Source organism: Rhea americana, unplaced genomic scaffold, assembly GCF_003343005.1.
Source record: "Rhea americana isolate MKP2758 unplaced genomic scaffold, rheAme1 scaffold_108, whole genome shotgun sequence".
Lineage (NCBI taxonomy): Eukaryota > Metazoa > Chordata > Aves > Rheiformes > Rheidae > Rhea > Rhea americana.
Window position 1 is genome coordinate 2,892,931 of NW_028185128.1, and position 21,525 is coordinate 2,914,455.

Consider the following 21,525-nt stretch of genomic DNA (forward strand, 5'->3'; position numbering starts at 1 on the left):
GGGTTGATTTCTGGCATACCTAAGCAGTTAGAGGAAGTTAARTCTTCATTTTTAGCAGGAGTTTCTTATTACAATTTTGCTTAATTGCATGATTACTTCTTTTTGGAGTAAAAAATGCTATTTTTATGGAGAAAGAATGGTCTTGAAATTAAGCGATGTACTAGGGCTTTAGAAATCTGGAACTTAGTTCTGTGTTCTCCAGAGTTTTCCTATATTGCTGATGTCACATTGTTTATATACTCTTATTACCTGGAAGTCTTGGGGAACCTGAGGAACTTTAGAGAATAGGAAAAGCAGATTTAGATGCCTTAAAATGTCTCTTGGTTAGAACAACTAATTTCACTCARGTATCTAAAACAAATTAACTTTCCAAACGTTTTCACCATTAGGCTGGTTTGAAGCTCCACAGTAAATGTTCAACAAAAGCATAGATTTAGGCAAGATTCCTTTCTCTTGCATTTCTCTCTTACAAACCTCTTATTCCCAATGCCAACCCAAAGGAGCCATCTCGTCTCTCTGAAGAAAGAGGGTATTCAGTGATGGGCTGTGTGGATAACTGCACAAACACTGATATTTAGAAAAATTCAATGACTTATAAATAACCTGCTCTACTCCTTCCAGATGGAGTACATAATACTGAAACGAGTACAGCGTGGATTAGTATTCCCTCTGCAAATTATAGAAGCCAGTGGCAGTTAACAGCTTTTCTTTTCTTTTTTTTTCTTTTTTCCAATTACTGTGCTTTATTAGAACACTAAGTAATAATGTTTGTTCTTTTCTACTGATACGAGGGCTTTTTTGTAGTATGTATTGATGATCCAGTTGTATTCTAATACCTATAACGTTTTAAGGTGGTGGCAATTCTATAGCAGATCCAAATACACTGAGGCTATATAGCTTTAATAGAGAGGAACTAGCAGAATTGCATGGTATTCAATTAAAGCTTACATCTGATATACGTTAGAGAGATCTTACTGCCCTTTGGATCCAAAGGATAAGAGTCTGTAAGTAGTAAAGCATTTTAAGAGAGGCTGAGAGAAGAAAGAACAGAAAATCTTCAGTAGTTTCTTAAAATAGCAATATCGGCATAATTTACTGCATATTTTAATACACATTTAAAAAGTGGTGTGACCTAAACTGGATATGTTTGTTGTCTATATTATGTGCTGTTAATTAATTACTAGCATATTTTCTTGTCCGCAAATGCGGAGGGAACWTATATTTCAAAGCTCTACTCAAATTTTTTTTATTTATTGAGCATGATATTTGCACATATATTAAAATGCACATTAAGTATTTGTCCAGTGACCTTAGAAAGCGAGTAACGTGTACAAATTCCCCCTTTTCCCCAGTACACATTTCATTTCAAATCCACTGCTTAACCTTCCTTCAGCTTGTGGTAATTTTAATGTGTTTTATGGTAAACAGAAAAGCTAAAGTAATTTGAGACTGACATTCTATCTCAGCTTTCAGCAGAGATATTACATGGCTTGTATATGTATGTCAAGAAGCAGAGGGTTTCCTAGAATCCTTTGGGAAATGTGGAGAGAAACATACAATTTGAAGTGCATCAGAAACACTGTATTAACAGAACTGGAGTGTGAGAATGTATCTACATAAGGGATAAGTCATTTAAGCACTAGATAAAGTGTATATAATATGGAATTAATTTCATGGGGTAAAGGAAAGAAAACTGAAGCATGATGAGTGATGTGCTTTAAAAAGGATAGATTAATTGCTTGGCCAGATCTTAGCTCTGTACCAAAAAAACCCAACAACTAACAGTAGTTTTGCCACATTTGCTTGATGTGCCAGAGAATTAAGTCTGAAGGTTTTAGAATATTTGTAGTCTGAAAAAATTCAGAGGTGGAAAAAAAAAGATACGCAATAAATGTGTATTTTGATATTACCGTTTGGCTTAGCTAACAATTTCGTGTTTTTAATTGTTTCAACAAGCTGCTGTTTACAATGCAGTGATCTTTGGAAAGAATTAATTAATGTGGGCCTTAGTAGCTCTTAAAAATCATGAGCTCTGTAGCTGAGAAGGAAACATAAGATTGACATACTTGTTCTAGGAATTCGGGATGTGTTTTAATACGGAGTTTGTGTGTGCTAAAGCTCAAGAAAGATTTTTTTTTTTTTTTTGTATTGACCATCTTTGCATCACTGATTTCTTTGTTTAGGCCGTGTCTTTAATGGCATGTGAGCTTGGAAATCTGCATGCAGATAGAGAGGAATGACGCATGCCCACATGTAAGCTTTTCTGTAAGTCTGTTCTATTTTTAGTGTGCAATGGAGTAGAGGTACAGCGTGAGAATAAGGATTTGGTTATGATGTGAAGAGCTGCAAAAGGGTTTTTCTGGCAGACAACATTTACCTGGTTCTTAAGGCAGTTGCCTTAGTATCCATGGGAATATTCAGAGGTTAATTTAGCATTACTAAATTAGGACTTAATAATACCTTAATTAAGGCTAGCAATTTTTTTTGCTGTGAAAAATATTAAATGAAAAACTACGTGGACAAATTTAGGGAAAATACAACTAGGATTTTGTATATTTTGTGGTCCAAATGAATTTTCTTGGGGAGGAAAAACATATGTTAAGATGTTATACCAAAAATCTCAGCTGTGTTTTAAATTTAAAATCCACAAACACAAGCTCACTCACCCTTGTCTTCCCACTAAGTGGTCAGTCCTTTCCCGCTGACATCTCCTATTGTTATGGYCAAATGATCAAGGAAAAGTGTATACTTCCTTTTGTGTCCGGTAGATAGCAATTCTAAACTGATGACTGCTACTTTCTTTCTGACATAAAGGAAATGAATGGGCAGTAGTGATTATTGCACATCTGTTGTTTTCTGTTGAGCATCCTGTACAGCGGTGAAACTGTCTTGAAGACTTTTTTGTTCTTGGGCCCCCCCGGGCTAGTTAGTCGAGGGGATATGGGTGACATGTGACAGTATTGTTCCCTTGTCACAGGTGTAGCCAGAACAGAAAAACAAATCACAAGCTGGAACAGAAGGACTTGTTTATAGTTTCCAAATAGGTGTATTTTATACCCCCCCCCCAAAAAAAAAAAAAAAAAAAAAAAAAAAAAAAAAAAAAGAAAAAGGGGGAAAAAAAAAAAGAAACACCACACCTTGTAAAGACTTCAGGGACGGACTGTGTTTTGATTATGCAGCTAAGTGATGAGTCACGTCAACTGCATTGTAGGTGTAACACTTCAAAATGATGCTGAATATGACTTCCTCTAGGGGAAAAGAAAAACAAAATAGCACATAAACCAAAGATCTAAAAGTTGAAACATTCATGTTGCTTTTACTACAATTCCTAGGATGCAGTTTTAAGCCCATTGGATCTTTCTCCATCTCCTGCCTGGACATTTTTTTGCTGGGTGTATTGCAGCATAACTCCAGGAAGAGTTGAGCAAACCTTAGCTACAGGTGTCAGGAGCTGTTCCTCTGCTTCAGCCTCCCTGGCTTCCTAGAGAGGACCTGGGATCAGGAGCCAGCAGACAATCCTTGCCTGATTTTACAGACTGTGGAGAAGGAAGTGAGTGGGATGAAGGGACAGTGAAGTATGGAAAAGGGTGGGGGTGAGCAGAAGGGGACTTGGAGACTGGAGGGGTGGAGGAGAAACATTTGGGAGAACAGTTGAGATACGAGAATGAAACTTATGGGTGAAGTATGTACCAGGTGGTGGTGGAGTGTATCGGAGCCTGTTGCTGACGTGGTATGGGGGACACTTCTTTTCTTCATGACTCTTGTTTTGGAAAGGAGTAAGTGGAAATAGGGTGTACCCAAGTCGGTGGCTGCCCTCTGTGCAAACTTAGAGTGTGTCTAAGAAGCCTTTTTGTTCTCTGTTACTGCACTAAGTACTTTAAAGACTGTTAGTTGAAAGAGCTCTGTAAATCCTAATCCTTAGCATTTAAGATTATTTTCTRTTATTACTACTTACTGTTTGTTCTTGGTGGACAAAAGTTGACCATGAGCCAGCAATGTGCCCTYGCGGCCAAGAAGGCCGGTGGTACCCTGGGCTGCCTTAGGCAGAGCATTGCCAGCAAGTCAAGGGAGGTGGTCCTCCTCCTCGACTCAGCTCTGGTGAGGCCCGTGGTTCTGGGCTTTCCAGTGCAAGAGACATGGAGCCATTTGAGTAAGTCCAGCGAAGGCCAACTAAGATGCTGAAAGGCTTGGAGCCTCTCTCCTATGAAAAAAGGCTGCAAGAGCTGGGCCTGTTCAGCCAGCAGAAGAAAAGGCTGAGGGGGGATCTTATCAATGTGTATAACTATCTGAAATGAAGGTGTAGATAGGATGASGCCAGACTCTTTTCAGTGGTTCCCAGTGACAGGATGAGAGGCTACAGGCACAAACTGAAACACAGGATGTTCCACATGAATATGAGAAAGAACTTCTTTACTGTGAGGGTGACAGAGCACTGGAACAGGTTGCCCAGAGAGGTTGTGGAGTTTCCATCCATGGAGATACTCAAAAGCCTTCTAGACGCAATCCTGGGCAACACGTTCTAGGTGACCCTGCTTGAGTGGGGTTCTTGAACTAGATGATTTCTGGAGGTCCCTTCCAACCTCAACCCTTTTGTGATGCATTTATTTCTTCCTGTTGCTTCCATCTTGTTTAATTGCAGCATTTCTTCTAAGCAAGGTACCAGTAGCCTGCTTTATACGGTCTAAATATTTTGGTGCCTTAACTGACAGTGTTTATGTTGAGCTTGGGCAGGGCTGGTCAGCTAAAGTTAGTGCACAAGAACAATGCTGCCCTCTTCCTGGAGGGTTTCTGATGTTTATCAGATAAACTGTTTTTCAAGCTCGCTGTTGTCACTGGCTATCACAACGGCTTCTCTGCTCATGCCCTGTGATCTCCTATCACGTAACAGAGGAGGTATAAAGACAAAGTTTTGCATCTATAAGATGCTTTTTAGCTGGAAACTTAGAGCCTTTAATAAATGCGTTTTGCAAAAACTGGATGCCATATGGCCACTAAAGATAGGAAAAGCAAGTAATATTATACCATGCTGTAGTCCTCAATAGAGATGAATACCAAATTCACAACATAAATGGTTCATGCTGCAGTTAATGCCCTACTGATGTATGTGCCCTTACGAAGTTTGCATAAAAACTGCACCTAAAGTGTGACCCCTCCCTTGCTCTGATTTCTACCTGCAGTTTGCAAACAGTAAGGAGTAACGGATCGCACAATAATCCAACATGCTTAAGGTTAAACTTTTATCATTTGCTCTTTTTTCCTGCGAATGCAAACTGTTTTTATTTTAGAAAGCATGACTATATCTGTTCCAGCCAAATGCATGAAGACAAGCTACTGGTGAAATGTATCTGTACATTCAGATCAAATATCATAAAATGGGAAATTTTCAGATTTCTGGAAAAACAGGGATCAAAGAACAATTTTTTTTCTTATTCCAGTTGTAAAACTGATCTCTTTTTTAATTAATCTTGTCCAAGGGTAATTTAAGTAACTAAATAATCCTTTGCTTTCTGAATGAGATGCACAGAGACCCTGTTCATGCCTTCAAAGCCTTTTAAACATTTAGTCTATCCCCATAGGATTTTGGACTTACCTTGCATCTGTTGGCAAGCATTATGTTGTAGCTAACTATTAGTCTTGGCACCAGCCAAGTAATGCAGGATATATCCATAGAATCAATTGAAATCTATTGCACAAATGTTTGTAAATTCCATTTCATAGGTCTCTTAAAGGGACACTGTTAGCATGTTAAGGTAAATTAAGAAACACAGTAAATCCTTAATTTGAGATTTTTGCAATCTAGTATCTCAGTGTAGTACTTAACACTTGTATCTTGCCTCTCGCATGACTCACGATAAACGCTTGAATATTTGCAAGGCTTAATTGTATTCAAAATGCTGTATACAAATTTGCTAAAAATGATTTTAGTATGGAATCCTGACTTTGAGAACAGATGTGACTTTTTTCATACCTAGCTGAAGATGCAGTAGATGACTTGGAGCAGGACTGCTTATTGTTTTGCAGAATGTTCAGAGAAAGCTCTTTAGTTTGAGCATTGATTCATTGATTACTACACACACAAAACAAAATCTTAAAAATACAAAAATACTTTGTTGAGGCAGATATTCACTAAAGTGTTGTGAAATGTAGCTGTTTAGTAAATATGTATACATATATATATGTGTGTGTGTGTATATATACATATATATATATATATATATATGTAAAACAACAACCAACTAACCAAAAAACCCCTACAGCAGGAACCTCAGTTGCTAAAAGAAAAGACAGCTGCTCCTTTTATCAGTGTTTGAAGATACTGAAGATACCACTTTGAAGATACTAAACATCTGKTTTCCTTCTGGGAGGATCAGATTTTCTTTTTCCACTTCATCTTTTGTAAATATTTTTAATAGTTGCATTTTGTAGGAATTTGAGAAAATATTTAATACATGGAAAAGTAAATGCAATCCACATACTTATTTGTAGTTGCGTAAGTACAGTTCATCAAATGCTGTTTTGTTTTTCTGTTCACGAGTTTCTTCTGTAACTCAAAATCCTCCAGTATGGAATTGACAGGAAGAATAACTGTTGTTTACTTTTTTTTTTTTTTTTTAGTAATCTATTCCTCTTTTCCTTTTCCCCCCCACTATCACTTTTCAAGAGTTTATTCCTCCTCCTTCCTGCCACCATTTCAACTTCTTGTCTTCAGCTATTGTTGTGAACCGTATTTCAAAGATAAATCTAGTCTGAGTTATATCTTATATAATACTAAGCAAATTCATATACCTAAATTATTAAAGATAGTTGATATTTTGTATTTGGATATCAGATTTTTTTGTGATTAAAAGACCAGTTGGAGGTTGTTACTGGAGATAGAGCTTCTAATCCTGTTTTCAAAGTAGAATAGAAAAAACCTTAACAATCACAATTTTTATATTTGCTTCTGCCATATGGAAATAGATAGAAAAAATGTCCTCCATACATATAGGTTTGAATATTAACATTACTTGTTTTGTGGGAATATGGGAAGTGAGTGGATATCTTTAAAGTATACCATGGATCCATTTTAAAAAAGGAGAGGAATGAGACTTGGTGAAATATTACAACTGAGAAATGATTTTACAGGTGAAGCTGGTTAGGAGTTCTTCAGCCAAAAATATTTTATTGGAAAATGGCAATTTATTTCAAATGAAATGTTTCACACAAACATACTTATTTTAATAAAACTATCAGCAAGAGAAGTTTCTGAAATACAGGCTTGTAAGAAAATGTGGACCAGTTYTGTGGAAGAGTAGAAACGTAATCTAAAACTAAAGCGAATTCTTTCACCTTCTGGCTTGTTATGTTGCTGGTTGGGCTTTTTTTTGGGTTATTGTTTTGATTAGTTTTCTGAAGTTTGCTACCTCTTCCTTCTAAAGAGCATGGATGCTTTCAAAATTCTACTTTTTTTGTTTTCTCCTATGAGGTAGAAAGATAGCTTTCTAGCTGCTGCTTGTGTATTGATGCGCCTTTGTGGAGACTGTTCACACTGAACAAGTTTTTCTTCCTTTGTTTTACTGTGAACAGTTTGCATATTTTTCATGAAAAATATACTCACCTTATTCCTTTTTGTTTTCCATTTGGTATATATTAAAACGTCCACTGATGATTCATCAAAGAAGTTAAGACCTACTCCAAGTTCTTGCAGCTCGGTTCGAGTCCTTTATTATTATTACTTTGGGTTTAAATTGTGCTGCTTCTGTAGCAGGCACCATAACTGCCTGCCTCTTTATTGGACGGTGCCARCGTCAAGGCTTTAATGATCTTCACAATGAAGTGAAGCCTTTTGAAAGACTTGTGCACCACTTTCAGTTTCAGAGTAGAGAGCTTTTGATCGAACGGGTTACCGAATAATGGAAGAAGTTATGCTAATTCTGTCTAGAATCTAAAGCAAAACGATGATCAAACTTTTTCTGTGTTTATTTTGGGAATAAATTCATGGTTTTTAAAAYGTGCCTCAGGCATCAATATTTATGAAAAATGGTATTACGCAACTTTAAACTGTACATCATAATTTAAAGTCTTGTCTCACTGAAGCACATCTGTTAACACAAGTTCTAATGCCATTAATTTGGATAGGACAATGGGCTCTTTATGAATTGGGTAGGATTAGTCCATTTAAATTAGTTTGCTTCTGAATTAATGATGATTGAGGGTGGGAAGTTTGGAGTAATGACCATCTGTTGTGTTAGTAAAGGCCAGCAGACTTTAAGAGATGCTGACAACTGTGTAAGTCACTTCTGCTAATGGCAATGTGTGTGTTATACATAGAACAAAAAACCAAAAGCTAGGTGAAGGTGTAAAATTCAGATAAGGAAAATAATGTTCTGTGAGAGACCTGTCATCTTCAGCTTTGTAGTGTGTTTTGGGTGTTTTTTTTCCCTTGGAAAAACAAATCACTTTGGTCATAGACCCAGTGGCCCCATTTTACCAGGTGTGAGATGCCTCTGTGAGGGAGCAGGGGTGGAGGTTGCCTGCTCGGCCGCTGGAATTGAGTGCTCAGTGACTGTTTTGCCAGAACAGCGCAGAATCCTATCAACCACGCATACCATTCAGTGTTACCTTCTGTTTTCTAGTTATTCTGCAGTCCTTGGAACAGCTGTTTTTTGTTGTCACTTCTTCGGAAGAGATGAGAAGCATGAAAAACTAAGGGTCCCTTTCACTTTWGGGACTGGAGAAGCCCCACACGTARGTGCTGTTGYGTTTCATCGGCTGTGATGCAACAGGGCTCGTGTGGGGGTCAGGTGGTTCCCCAATTCTGTCTGTGCTGCTATTCATTCCATGCAGCCAAGTTGCAACCCAAGGTGGTGGTTAAATTCCTGAAGTAGTAGTTCTCGTAACACCGTTCTAGAGTCTTTAAACTCTTGAGAGTAGAGTCTTTAAACTCTTGAGAGCAGTGTCCTTTTCTTGATATTGACAGATCATATTGTGTCTTATTTGTGTCCTTATTAGGTGCCAGGATGTAGATACTTGAGTAAATTCCTTCATGTAAATGGCTGCATAAATGATGAAGGCATGTCTAATTTAGGGTTTTCTTCTTTAATTGTCCTGCATAAGCAATTTCCTCACACAGTTACTTGGATTTTGGTCTTCAAGGTGAATATCACCAGCCTATTCTATGCTTGCTAGAAATTAGACAAGTATTTTGAGTTTTTCCTTAAACTGAAATTGGCAGTAATGATAGAATAATCCACGTTTCATTGTGTGCTTGTGAAAAGCATAATGTCAATAAATATTTAGATTACATCTATTTATATAAAATGTTTTACTATCTATGTAGCAATGTACTTCCTGCTGTTGATCTTTATCAGTAAAAATAAACATATCATTTCCCCTTGATGATTTTTGTGTGTTAATCTAGCATTGCAAATCTGTGTCCTCAAGGATACTGTTCATGATAGATGTCCTGAAGATGCCAGTGTCACAGTGTTTGGATTTGATAGGATGAATTAAAAGAGGGGAACATTTCTGAAGCATGCTTTATGCTCTATATAAAGTATTGGTGTTTAATTTATGTTGTCTGGATAGAGTGTTTTCACTGCAGTTTACAATAGCAGGCTCAAGTTTACCAATAAGATATGTACAAAAATGCATGTGTTCTGAAAACAATGTTCCTATCTCAGATATTTTGACAATCCTTGTTTCTGTAACCCTGATGCCTTTTAGTGAAGCTGTCAGTCTGTTCTGGTTTCTAACTTAGAAAGTAATGCAATTTCAGCCCTGTTGCTTTCTTCTTCACTTTGCTTCTCTACTCACTTGTACTGCTGCCTGAAAGGAAATAAGGGGAAAAAGGGGAGGGGGGAAGGCTTCTGCAGCAGCTGTACTAGCTTTTGCTYTGCAGAAACAGAGCAGGACAGCATGGGTAAGAGACTCAACCACACACAGGTGTTGGAGCAGCKCTCTCATGAACCAGATCGGTTTCAGCAGGGTTCAAAATCAAATCACAAATGTTGACAAGAGTATGGGGAAGGGAGCAGAGGGGAGGCAGAACAAATTTCTGTCTGGGAATAAAACGTCTATTTAATAAATAAAGAGGACCTTTTAGGAAACAGTGGGACAGTGCAAAAGAGGAAGGAACAAAAGCAAAGGCAAGTGGTGAGAAGGGCATCGATGGCTAGCGGCTCTGCTAGCTGGCAGAGAGAGAAAGGAGCAGTGTGTTCCCTGACTCGCTGTGTTTCATCAAATTTAGAAACTTGGGAATGTGGAAAGATCTGTCTAGGCTTCTTTTTACTTAAAGATTATCCTGTTCATCTTCGCAAATCTTGATGTATTGAATTCATGCTTTGACTTTTTTTTTTAAACAGTGATTTCAAGAAAAGCTGCTAGTCAATCCTGCAGCTCACAGCAGACCAGTAATTGATTGTTTATTGTGCTAATTGAATGYGCTACACTGGTACAGTCTGAAAAATAGGAATTAACAATTGTCTATACTGAAGAACTGGAAACAGTTAAATTAATATCTGTTATCAGTCCCCTAGTATATGTAGCAAGAGTTGGGCACAAATCTTCTGATTTGCTGTTCATCAGAATTTTTTTTTTTTTTTTTTTTTTTTTGGATTCCTCAAAATCCAGCATGAAGTGAATGCAGTGGTCTGTTGTAAAGGGAAGGCAGAGTACTGACTATAATCCTGAAGAATGTGGCTTTGAGTTATTTGGTTCATTAAAGGAAGTTTCTTCCTATTCAGTCTCTACCTCATCTTCTGTCTCCCAGACATCACAGGGATGTCACTTGCAGTGAACAGTGACTGGGAACTGTTAAAATGCCTAATGTATGAAACATAAAATCTTATTTGGGGGGGAAAAATTCTTATAAAAGCTAAATCAAGTGGCTTATTGCATATTGGACACCAGCATTGTACAAGGAACACAAGGAACTGTGCGAAGCTAGCAATTCTGCAGTTTGCATTTGTATAGAATTAGTTCCATGTGTGCTAGCCATTTGCACTGGCTGCCCATTTTCCATCATACCAAGTGTTTGTTTTCTGACAGGCTCTTTTTCCTCTGTCACTAAAAGATGTGGATTTTTCTTTTGTTTCGTATTTAGCTGCCTTGTGCAGCTAACTTCCAGCAACTAACAGATGTTCTGCTTGCTATGTATTTCCTATTGCCATAACTGATTGCTTGGCTGAAGGCTGCTCCATTTCTGATGAGCCTTTTTTAATATGTAGTACTATACTCATGAATCATCACATGCAAGGGAAAACAGAAATTGTGTGCCAGAAATATATGAATAACTCTTCAGTATATATTCTACTTAGTCTGCATTTGTGACTGTGCTATAGTTTTGTTTAGATATCAGCAGAAATAGCACTGCATGCTGCTTCTAGAATACCATTCTGCTTTATATATAGCATTTTTAATCTTAAAGAGCCTCAAAAGCGTCATACAATTGATACTGCGTGCGTGGAGCTTCTGTCCCAAGAGGGCTGCATTCCACAGATGAAAGCAGCCAGAAGGAAAACTGGAGTATCAAACACTGTGCCATAATAAGGCAGAGGGGAACACACAGGCTATCTGCTACCGGTTCTGAGTCTRTAAGGCTCTTCAGTGTCCTCCTYATTATTATTTCAGCTGAAATAAATGAAAAAGGCATATTGACATTCTTCAACCTTTCATTAGATACATTTTTATAATCTTGCTAAATATGATATSTCTGAAATCTGAGAACACTGATGCATCAGTTAAAGTAGATGTTTGATAGAGTTGGGGGGGTGGAAAAAAATACAATAAAAGCTCTCGGAATGTATTAATACGTAGTTATCTATTCTGGTTTCAATACATGTTTAAATTGGAGAAGGAAAAATGTATTTTTGTAATCAGTTCTCTGAAAACTGGAATAGGTACATTTATTTCTTTAAAGTATGCTGAATCTTCAGTCTCAGAGATCTGAAGTTGGTAGTTATAGGTAATCTATTTTAACCAGCAATAATAACTTTCATATTTATTTTAGAATTATTTTTTCTTTTTCCAAAGTTAGCTTTGGGAAAAATTTACACACAAACTCAACTATCCAATTAATTTATGTTATTTTAACCCTCTGAGTGTTGCATAATCCAACTCCTTTTTCCCATTTTATTTCATACCTACTTCGAAAAGAAAGACAAATAGTAAGAACTATTTGACAGAAGCACCACAATGTACTTATGTATATGTATWTTAAAATAGATAAAACTTTTCTTACATTTAGGCCCAAGATTTTTAAAAAATAACTGGTAGCTTTGAATATCTCATCCTGAGCTGAAGTGCCTTGATTTTTGCAAAGTATGCCAAACGCCTATTTTCCACAAATCAGGTYGGATGCCAAAATGACTGATCAGTTTTGAAAAAAAATGGCTTTTATTCTGTATAATTATGATGCATTGCAGCTTCTTTCCTAACTGTAATGACTTTTACCTGAACTGTACTGGAATTGCAGTTAAAAAAAAAAAAAAGGGGGGGGGGCAAACAACCCCCTCCCCATTTGTAGTAAAGATCTACTTTATATTTTGTTAGTATAACCCTCCTAGTGTGATAAGGATTAATCAGACTTCACAGTTATGCGTTCCCTGAGGAAAAACTCCTCTTTTGGCTGCTCTCCCTATGACAGAGCTGGGCAGCCTTCTTTGAACTCTGCTTGCGAGACATCTCCTTTTTACAGAGTCAAAGGAAGCATCTACCTGTCACTGGTCTAAGCGGCAGCTGAGCTGTTGGAGAGAAGTCTTTCCGAGAGCTGCAACAAGTGTGCTCCTTATTGAAAGGATTACATCCGAACCATCTCAAACGTCAGGACTGAAAGGTTGAAGTGAACCCTGTCAATGATGTCTACATAAGAGTAGAGTAATTCAGTTTAWTGTAAGCATAACTGTATCTTTTTTTCTGCTCTCCTCTTGTGTGTATGCATGTGCATCTGTCTCTCCTCCTCCATTCAGAACTCTTTAAATCTTCAGAGTTTGTAAACAAATTCAAGCAAGAGTAAAATCTTCAAAACAGCTGGACTTYAGCAATGCTTGTGAACATAAGTGGCCTTGGAGAGGACAGCAATCCTTCCAAARCTGCATCTTTACTGGTAAATTCAGATTGGGCTAGGACTGGTCCTAGGAACAGGAAGAAGTTTGCCTATGATAGTCACATTTTCTGGCATAATTTTCGTGCACTCTAGCTAGTGCTCTCCCCAGACRATTTCCAGGCACAGTTCAGTCTTTGGTCCGTTTCAGCCATCACTGCTGAGAGACAGTTTTTCTGTGCCCTGGTTTGGAGACCATGATGGTTCATTAGTGTAGATAAGGGCTTTCTAGGCCAGCTGGCCTTGATGCCCAGGATTGGGCACACCTGATTTACTATGTAAAGCCAAGCCTTCGTGTTTCCATTGATGAACATCTGCAACTTGAGCTCAGCCCTTAAGTGGCATCAGGGAATCCGTAGGTCTGCCTGGAGATCCTATGAATATCTTTGCTACGAGGAAAACCAAGGTTCCCCCTTTACTTAATATGAGAGAATCTACTCCTCAGGCAGCACTTCTCTGCTGTGCTGACTTTCTGGTGCCTGGCGTGTGAAAAGCTCACTGTGCAGCATCACTGTAATTTATTTTAGAAGTGAATTTCTGGTTTGTTTGTTTTGGAGGAGAGAATGGGGGAGGTAGGGACCAAGGATAGGAAGAATTTTGTAAAGACACTGAGAATTTGAAACCGACTTTGCACTTGTAAATCAACATGCCCTGGCAGGTTAGYGCTTACTAGGGAATGAGAATACCCGTTAGGCAAGAAGTGTTATCAGTCTAGTGATGCCACTGGGAACGTTGCACAGGCTGTGGGGGTAGGGACAGGGAGAAGAATAAGATGAGGGAGGTGGGAAAAATGTGGATTAAAACAAATATACTAAGACAAGCAAATACTTCTCTTCTTCCACRTGTTCCCATTGCTTAAACCTAGTAAGGCTCGGAGGGTTGCAGAATCTCGTTTGCTCACAGGGTAGAAGGTTTTCCTGCATTTTGTGGTAATATGCACGGCCCTCTGTCCGTCTGTAATGCAGAGGGCACTTTTTTTTTGTTTTGCCCTTGTGAATATGCTGACATCGCCTCGCTGCCGAGGCACGGGCAGGTGGTGTTCCTGCTTAGCTGTGCYGTTCACTGGATTCAGTAGAAATTTGGCCTCATCAGTATGCACTCTAGTTGCCAATGTTCTTCCACATATAAAGCGTGGAATAAGAAATGTGTGGAAGTACTAGAATTTTTATGTACCAAGGATGGAGTTACATAACTTGAAACAATATTACTAGAACGCTGTTGTGGTTTTGCTTCAGCAACTAAGTGCTTAATGTTTGAGTAAACCATGAAGGTTTAGAAATGCATYGATCAATAGTTCTATAATCTGGCAGCTTTAGTTTCTTTGTCCTCTTACTACTAAACTTGGGAGGCTGTTTTGGAGAAGGTTCACTTAAGGTAGTTCTTCCTTTAAAAGTGGAAGAAAAGAAACTTTCATCTAAATTCACCGAGCTTAACGCTGAGAGTTTAAAAGGCTTTGGAAATTGCTGGCTGAAGCCTTGGATAGTGAGTTGGGTGATATCCCCTTGAATATTTACTTTAGCCAAGTCTGTTCAGAGATCTTTTTTTCTGTTTAACCTCCGCCCCCCCTTCTCTCCTTGTTTGTATTTATTTCCAGTACTAGATCAAATGACCAGTGAAATATAAAGCCTCACCTCTTTAAATAAATAAATAAGTACTTCAGGAGTTGTCAGTCTTATTCCTGTGACCTAGTTTTATTCTTTGTGCTTATGTAAACTGAAGAAACTAGAAAGACTGAGTTTTGTACCCATCTCTGTTACATTGCAGTTAGGTATTGCATTGCCAGCAGGAAAGCAGTGTAATTCATGAATGTTAGTTGTCTTTGGAACCGAACGGTTGAAATGCATGTAATAAAAATAACCGAGTTAACATTTGAAAGAAATATGTCTAGTGGTCTCTTAYTTTTGCTATAGGATTTAATGGACAGTGACTTGTTGAAGTAAATTTATTTTTCTTCCTCCACACTTTTGGCATAGTACATGAGTTTCAAAGACAAGTAAATATTGACATCACTTGGGGAATTATATTGGTTTAAATGCTCTGAACTAAGGAGAACCAAGTTCCTTTATGTAGTTACTTGCTTTTTTTCATAATCTTCTCTTTCTCAGGATATAACTGAAGTACCAGATTACCCTTTACGCTTTCTGGCTTTGTCAAACTATGTACGTGATATATTTTTCACACTAGTAAAATCTTACTGAGTGGGAAGATGGAGGAAGGAAGGTATCCTTGTATAGTGACGGTAATTCTGACAGCTCAGTTAGCACAGGGAGCGCTTTCTGTTCAGTGCATGATTGATTTTGATTCTCTGCGAAGTGTGTAGAAGGAAAAGCTCTGCTCTTCAGTGTAGTTAAAAGGGAATCATAACAAAGCTGACCTTTGTCTGCCCTGATCCATACTGCTTTGGGCTGGAGAAGGCGAAGAGAGGAGAACTTGTGCTTGTTTTCTGGGTGAAATAATCTGTTAGTRTAGAAATTGAAAAAGCTTTGGAATCTTAATACATTCCAAAACTTTATAATAATGTTAATGGAAACTCTTCATTGACTAACCCTTAGCAATCTGTATTCAAGCATGACACTTCCTAATAGTCAAATTATTTTCTCTTACTTGAAGTAAGGTGAAATCTAAACTGCTAAAGGATTTCGGATGACTTCTGTTATCTCATTGAAAGCTCGAACCGATATGCGTTCCACGAGGGGCTGGGGGAGAGGGAGGGAAGTCTCTGTTGGTACAGACTGAGTAATTAGAGTTCTTTCAAGGATCTTACAAAGCTTTTAAAGACTCTTTACACTTGCATACACTTTTTATATGCTGTCCCTGAAGTAGTGTCAGATGACTACTATTTTAGTTTAAACTTAGTATTTCTTTCTTTCTGTGATTAAAAACTAAGCCTGAATTATCAGGAAGCCTTGTCAAAAGGCACATTGGCTCAGACTCCATACAGTTGCTGAGAATTACTTATAAACAACTAATTTGTTCAAACTGTGTCTTTTTGATTAGTGTAGAAGGGAGGAAAAAAGGCATTTAACTAAAGGAAATCACCTTTCCAACTATAACATTTGTAAATGATGTTATTTTTTCCCCCATATGTTTTTTCTGAAGGGAACCAGTGTTTTCATGTGGGTCCAGTAAAGGTCTCTATTTGATGATGCAATGTTTAGGGAATAAATGCAGCTTTTCTAAGAAAGCATGTTGGAGATAAAGCTTTGTACGTTTATGGTATTAGAAAAGGAATTTCCCCATCTAGAGAACGCTACATTTTAAACAAACAAACAAAGTTTATTGGGCAGTTCAAGTCAACTTATTCTGTCAAAATGGCAAAATGGTCATTCAAATTCTTTTTGGAAATTGTGACTGTTTAGATTTCATTGTGTGTGATCTTGCTTTTAACTGTGTTAGTCTCTTAAGCAGTATTTATGTTGATCATAGATGGGTGAAATTATATTTCCTTTCTGGTCGTATTTAAGGATTGCCAGTTACATTTCTTCACAGTAAATTTATATATTTACACACACACACACACACACACACACACACACTCAAAAACTGTGATTTACCAGTGGTTAAGCATGACTGTAATCTTAAATTTTAATTTCTTTATTTTGCAATATGCATATGTGTTTAATTTCTCTATATTCCACAACATACATATGCATTTAAATGCCACAGAAGTATGRCGAAGCATGCAATTACAGGTCTCTGAATTGGGGACAAGTAATTCAAAGCTAATATACAGAGAGGGGGCCTTGGCTTTTCCRTAACAATTAGCCAGGAGAGCATTGTGCAGATAACTGCAAACTCTGGCTCTAGAAAATATATTATATTCAAACCACACTTCCAGCAGTTGCACTCTGTTGGAGCAGTTTGATTAAATGATGTAGTGTTTTTACAGGAAATGTCCTAATCTGAGTTATGAGGCCATTCATTCTGAGAAATTACAAGTGAAGGTGCAGAGCACTGTTAGTCTGTCTGTTCTTATTTCCTCTTTTTTGTGTGTGTGGACACACACATATGCAGACATATGTATCCCTAAGATAAAGACAAGTGGAAGAAGTGTGAAGTGGTCTTCCAGTCAATTGCCTAAGCCAAATCTGGGTGGCAGCCAGAATTGGCRTTTGCATAACTAGAACATGTCAGAACTTTGGAAATTTTAACTATGGAATATTATATGATCTTTGCTGTGTTCGTTTCCTAATTTTATGTACTCTGTGATGAAAACAAAAATCCTGAAGTTTTTATTAATCACACTTACCCTAAACAAAAAGTATATGGTCTTTTTTCTGATGGCTGTGAGGGAAGAATGTTTTACAGGATCTGCAAGTAACTTTGTTACTCGCTGTACTTTGGCGAGCAGCTCAAGTGACAATTTCTGGAAAAGCCAACTGAGTATTACTTGTCCAGTTATTCTAAGGACCTTATCTAAACTCCTCATTTCAGCTGATGCAATAGTTGGCTCAGCGATACAGGTCAATTGTAAATACAGGAAATGGACAAACCAGGTTTGTAGGAGCTGTTTTCTTGCAGTGAATCTGTCAGATTTTGTCCATTCTTTTACGTGCAAAGCATAATGGAGTCACCATTTGTCAGGGASGAAAAAAACAAGATAGTGAAGATCCAAGTGCCCTTGCGACAGTTATCCACTATCATGGTTTTAGGTGGGCTTCTCTGRCGAATTACCGTCAGCAATGCCAAACCAAACATTCTTTAACTTTTTCTTTTTTTTGTCTAGCTTTCCAAAAATTTTACAGCTGARGGGAAGAATATCTTTTGTCTTGTTTACTTGAGATTTAATTCATTTAGTAAAGTTTTTAACAAAGTAAATGGACCTTTRCACAATGCTAATAATTTATCATTTGTAAGATTTACTTTTGGAAGATCTGTATTTTTTTCCATAATGAGATAGAGTTGTTTCTATAAAAATATATTGTGAAGCCAAATACCTTACAAGCATTTTATTTGAGAGGTAAAACAGCCTAATTAGAGTTGACGCATAACAATTGCTTTATTGTTAAGAGGCTTCATTTTCAAAAACATGTATTTAAGTGGGGAGCAGAGACTCCCCTAAAGCTGCCTGCTTTCAAATGGGTACATTCGTGGTGTACTCTTAAAAAGCATTGAGTTGTTCTGTAGACTTTGAGTCTTGAATGAACCCTACGTTTCTTAAGCTGTCCATGACCGCAGTTTGAAGGCTTGCATTGTGGACTGCTTATGTTAGTTTAAGAAAACTTTCTTCCCTGTCTCTGTATCTTGATTCTGCACRAATGCAAAACTAAAATGCATATGCATTTCATTTGTCATGTAGATATTGATCATCCGTGTTAACCTTCCAAACATCAGGAGTTTCTCTGCAACTATAAGAGGGGTATACAACTTTATTTTTGAAAAAATAACCCACCTGATTTTTTTTTTTTAATGTAGCCTTGTGATTTTGAGAAAGGGTGTATTGCATAATACAGATAGTCTGATATCCTTGCTAAGTTGGCAGATTTCCCTTTCTGTATAAAATAAATGTGATGATGAGCGGTCAACAAGTTTTCTGTCACGGAAATGGGAATGTGAAAAGGAAGTGTCAGAAGGTGAAATGCATGCAGAAAAGGTAAGTGTGTTTCTCCTATTGTAAGAAAATATTTCAAATATATTGGAGTCTACTGCTACCTATCACTGTAATATTTCTTCAATATGTAATAATAGATTCAAGTCCATTTAATGCTTTGCATGTTATAAATTACTTTCTCTGTTGTTTGTCTTGTTTGCCAAGTTTGGATTCTTTGTGCTTCAGCAATAACTTTGCTTCCTCCATCTATTTTATTTCCTCTGCCATTTGATCCTGTGATGAAATGATGAATTTGCACAACACTGGTCTTTTCCATGAGAGTATGCTGTGATATCCAAAGTATGGGATCAAGCAAAAAGAGAAGTTTGTCTTAAGTGCCACCACACAGCTTCTGTAATAGCAAATTAATTTGCAGAAGACTTTAAAGCCTGTGAAAGCCAGTATCGGGGTCCTTTTTCATGTATGCCAGACATAGAAGCGTGTTTATTTTGGGTTGGTTTGTTTGTTTTTACAGGGGCTCTTTTTCTATCTCATTAACAGAGAAACAGAATTACAAAATGACTACTAGGATGGTGGGTTATTGCCCCCCCCCCCTTTTTTTTCCCCCCTCTTTGTTCCTGTTCATGCTCTGCAGGGGCTGGAATGGCAGCAGCCTTGGCCCCTAATCCATAGTCTGCACTTGCAGCTGCTGAGGATCAGGGAATCAAACGTGGAAAAGACCAAAGAGGGAAATTTTGCATGTGCACTTGCGTGATTTTTTATTAGCCCAGTCGGAATCTTTGCTAATTGTAGCAAAGTGCAGAGCTTTAAAAGGAATTTGAGGAGCTTAATATCTGTTTTTTTCCCCCCTTCAGTTTACTTTCCTTAACCATGTGCACTATAAAGCAACTTCTATTATTGCTGAAGTTTGAAGCTGCATATCCAGCTATGGAAGGTATGGAGATTAAATCCCTCGCTATTAAATCTAGTGGAAATGGAGGCCTAGTGTATTTGTAGCTGTCTTCCTTGAAGCTTTTCTTATGAGAAAATACATCTCATAGGAAAGGGAGATGCTGATTACCAGTGAAAATACCAATGTAGATTGGTAGGGTTATTTATTGATTTATTTTTTTAATTTTGCTTTTTTGGCATTTATTGATATCAAAGTCAAGGTACCTAGCTGGCGTGTGGGGATGTGTGTGTTTGTGGTAGTGGGGCAAAGTGGGATGAAGGATGGAGAGGCACAAGTGCGGTCACAGCGCTGATGTCTAGAGGCTATGTTTGGTTGTAGCTCTCTGGTGACAGTATACAGTGACTGTGTAAGTCCTTACAGAGTTTATTGAGGAAAAATTATGTGTCATATAGGCTCTTCTGGCAACTGTCATGGTTCTGGATCTGAGTGTGACTGTTCTTGTTATGGGAAGACTTGTGCCCTAAAATCCTTTAGCCACTTTAGTACTGTAGTGGTATATGTGCATAATGCCTTTTCTTGTGCTACTTCAGCACTTTGTACAGACGTTACTGAAGAGTGACAATATACCGACACTAAAAATAAACCCAACTGCTCTTCTGGTTTAAAAAGGCTAATGAAAATCTCAAACTGTGCTAATTCTTGTCTATGCTGAGGCCTTTTAGTATTCTGCTGTAACTTATAATTTTAAATTTGGTTTTCTTCCTGTAGTCTTGATAGCACTTAAGCTACTGTAGCACTTAAGAGTCAAACTAATATTATCTTAAAAAAAGGAAATTGGAAACAATGAGAGCTCAGTTAAAATATTCAGTCCTCATTTTTGTAAATTTTAATAATGAAAGCTRCATTGTTAGATGTTTTTATGGAGTAACTAGGCATAGTGGTGTTATTCCTTAAATCTGCTTGTTAAGGAAGAGATTTCTTTAAGTACATGACAGTGCTATTCTGTGGTATGATGGCACTACTCAATAGCAATGACTAGCTACGGCTCTGCTCGTACAATCAATGCTGGGGTTTGCCTGTTAAGTYCCTAAATATCTTGGGAGTGACCTACTTGTCTTGCCTGTCCTTGTTTTTTATTCTTCTGAGTGTAATTTCGGAATGTGACACTAAGCCATGTCACCCAAGTCTGTCTGTTTTTTCAAGTTTAGGGTCAAGAGCAAGCGTCCAAAGGGGCTGACCTACTGTTTGTAGATGAAATGCGGTCTTTTGATGGAGGTAGTGGTCTTGTTTTGGTTTGGGGCAGGCATGGGAGGGAGGGTAACTTGTGTGAGGACCTACATGGGCCTCTGAGGTTAGCCATTCTGTATTAATGCATGAAAGAAGCAATATAGGCCTAAATATTAAAAAAGTACAGCACTTTAGATAGGAACTTTGATTTATTCTCGTGATAACAATTTTGAAATAGGCAAAAGGTGAGATAATAGCTTGGCTGTCAGACTACGCRAACCCAAATCCAGACTTTAAAGCTGGGCAGTATTCTGAATACCTACAAATTGTAAGGATTTGTAGCATTTGCTTGGCGTGCTGACCAGAAAGCAGTTTGTGCCATGAACCTTTGCTTTTGCCTGTAAATTGAGCATTGTGTTGCACTGTCAGGAGTAGCTAGTGCCACCTGCGGGAGCGTTGCTAGAACAGGTGGYTTTATAGCTGAGAGGTGCAGCATCCTTTCAGAAAGCCAGATGGGAGAGGCCCTATCACAACTTAATATAATCACAGGAGAGGCRTTATGTTTTCTGTTGGTTTGCAATAGTACAGCAGGATATGTAGGGCCGAACTCTGATCAGAGTTGTGTGTGTAATTTCATGCAGTGTGCACAGAAATGATCTATGTTGAGGATTAAAGCTGCAAAACTGGTAAGGGTCTCATCRTGTGATTTGCACTGGGTTAATGCACCAGAAGTAACTGTATGTATTTCATCTTTTGAAACTAGCATCTTTCTGT

The 21,525-nt window shown here is 37.8% G+C and overlaps 1 protein-coding gene across 2 annotated transcripts in view; it reads left to right on the plus strand.

Moving 5' to 3' along the window:
• PLEKHG1 (pleckstrin homology and RhoGEF domain containing G1) overlaps window positions 1-21,525 on the plus strand; it is a 141,799-nt gene that overhangs the window by 12,594 nt on the left and 107,680 nt on the right. The gene's annotated exons all lie outside the window — the stretch shown is intronic.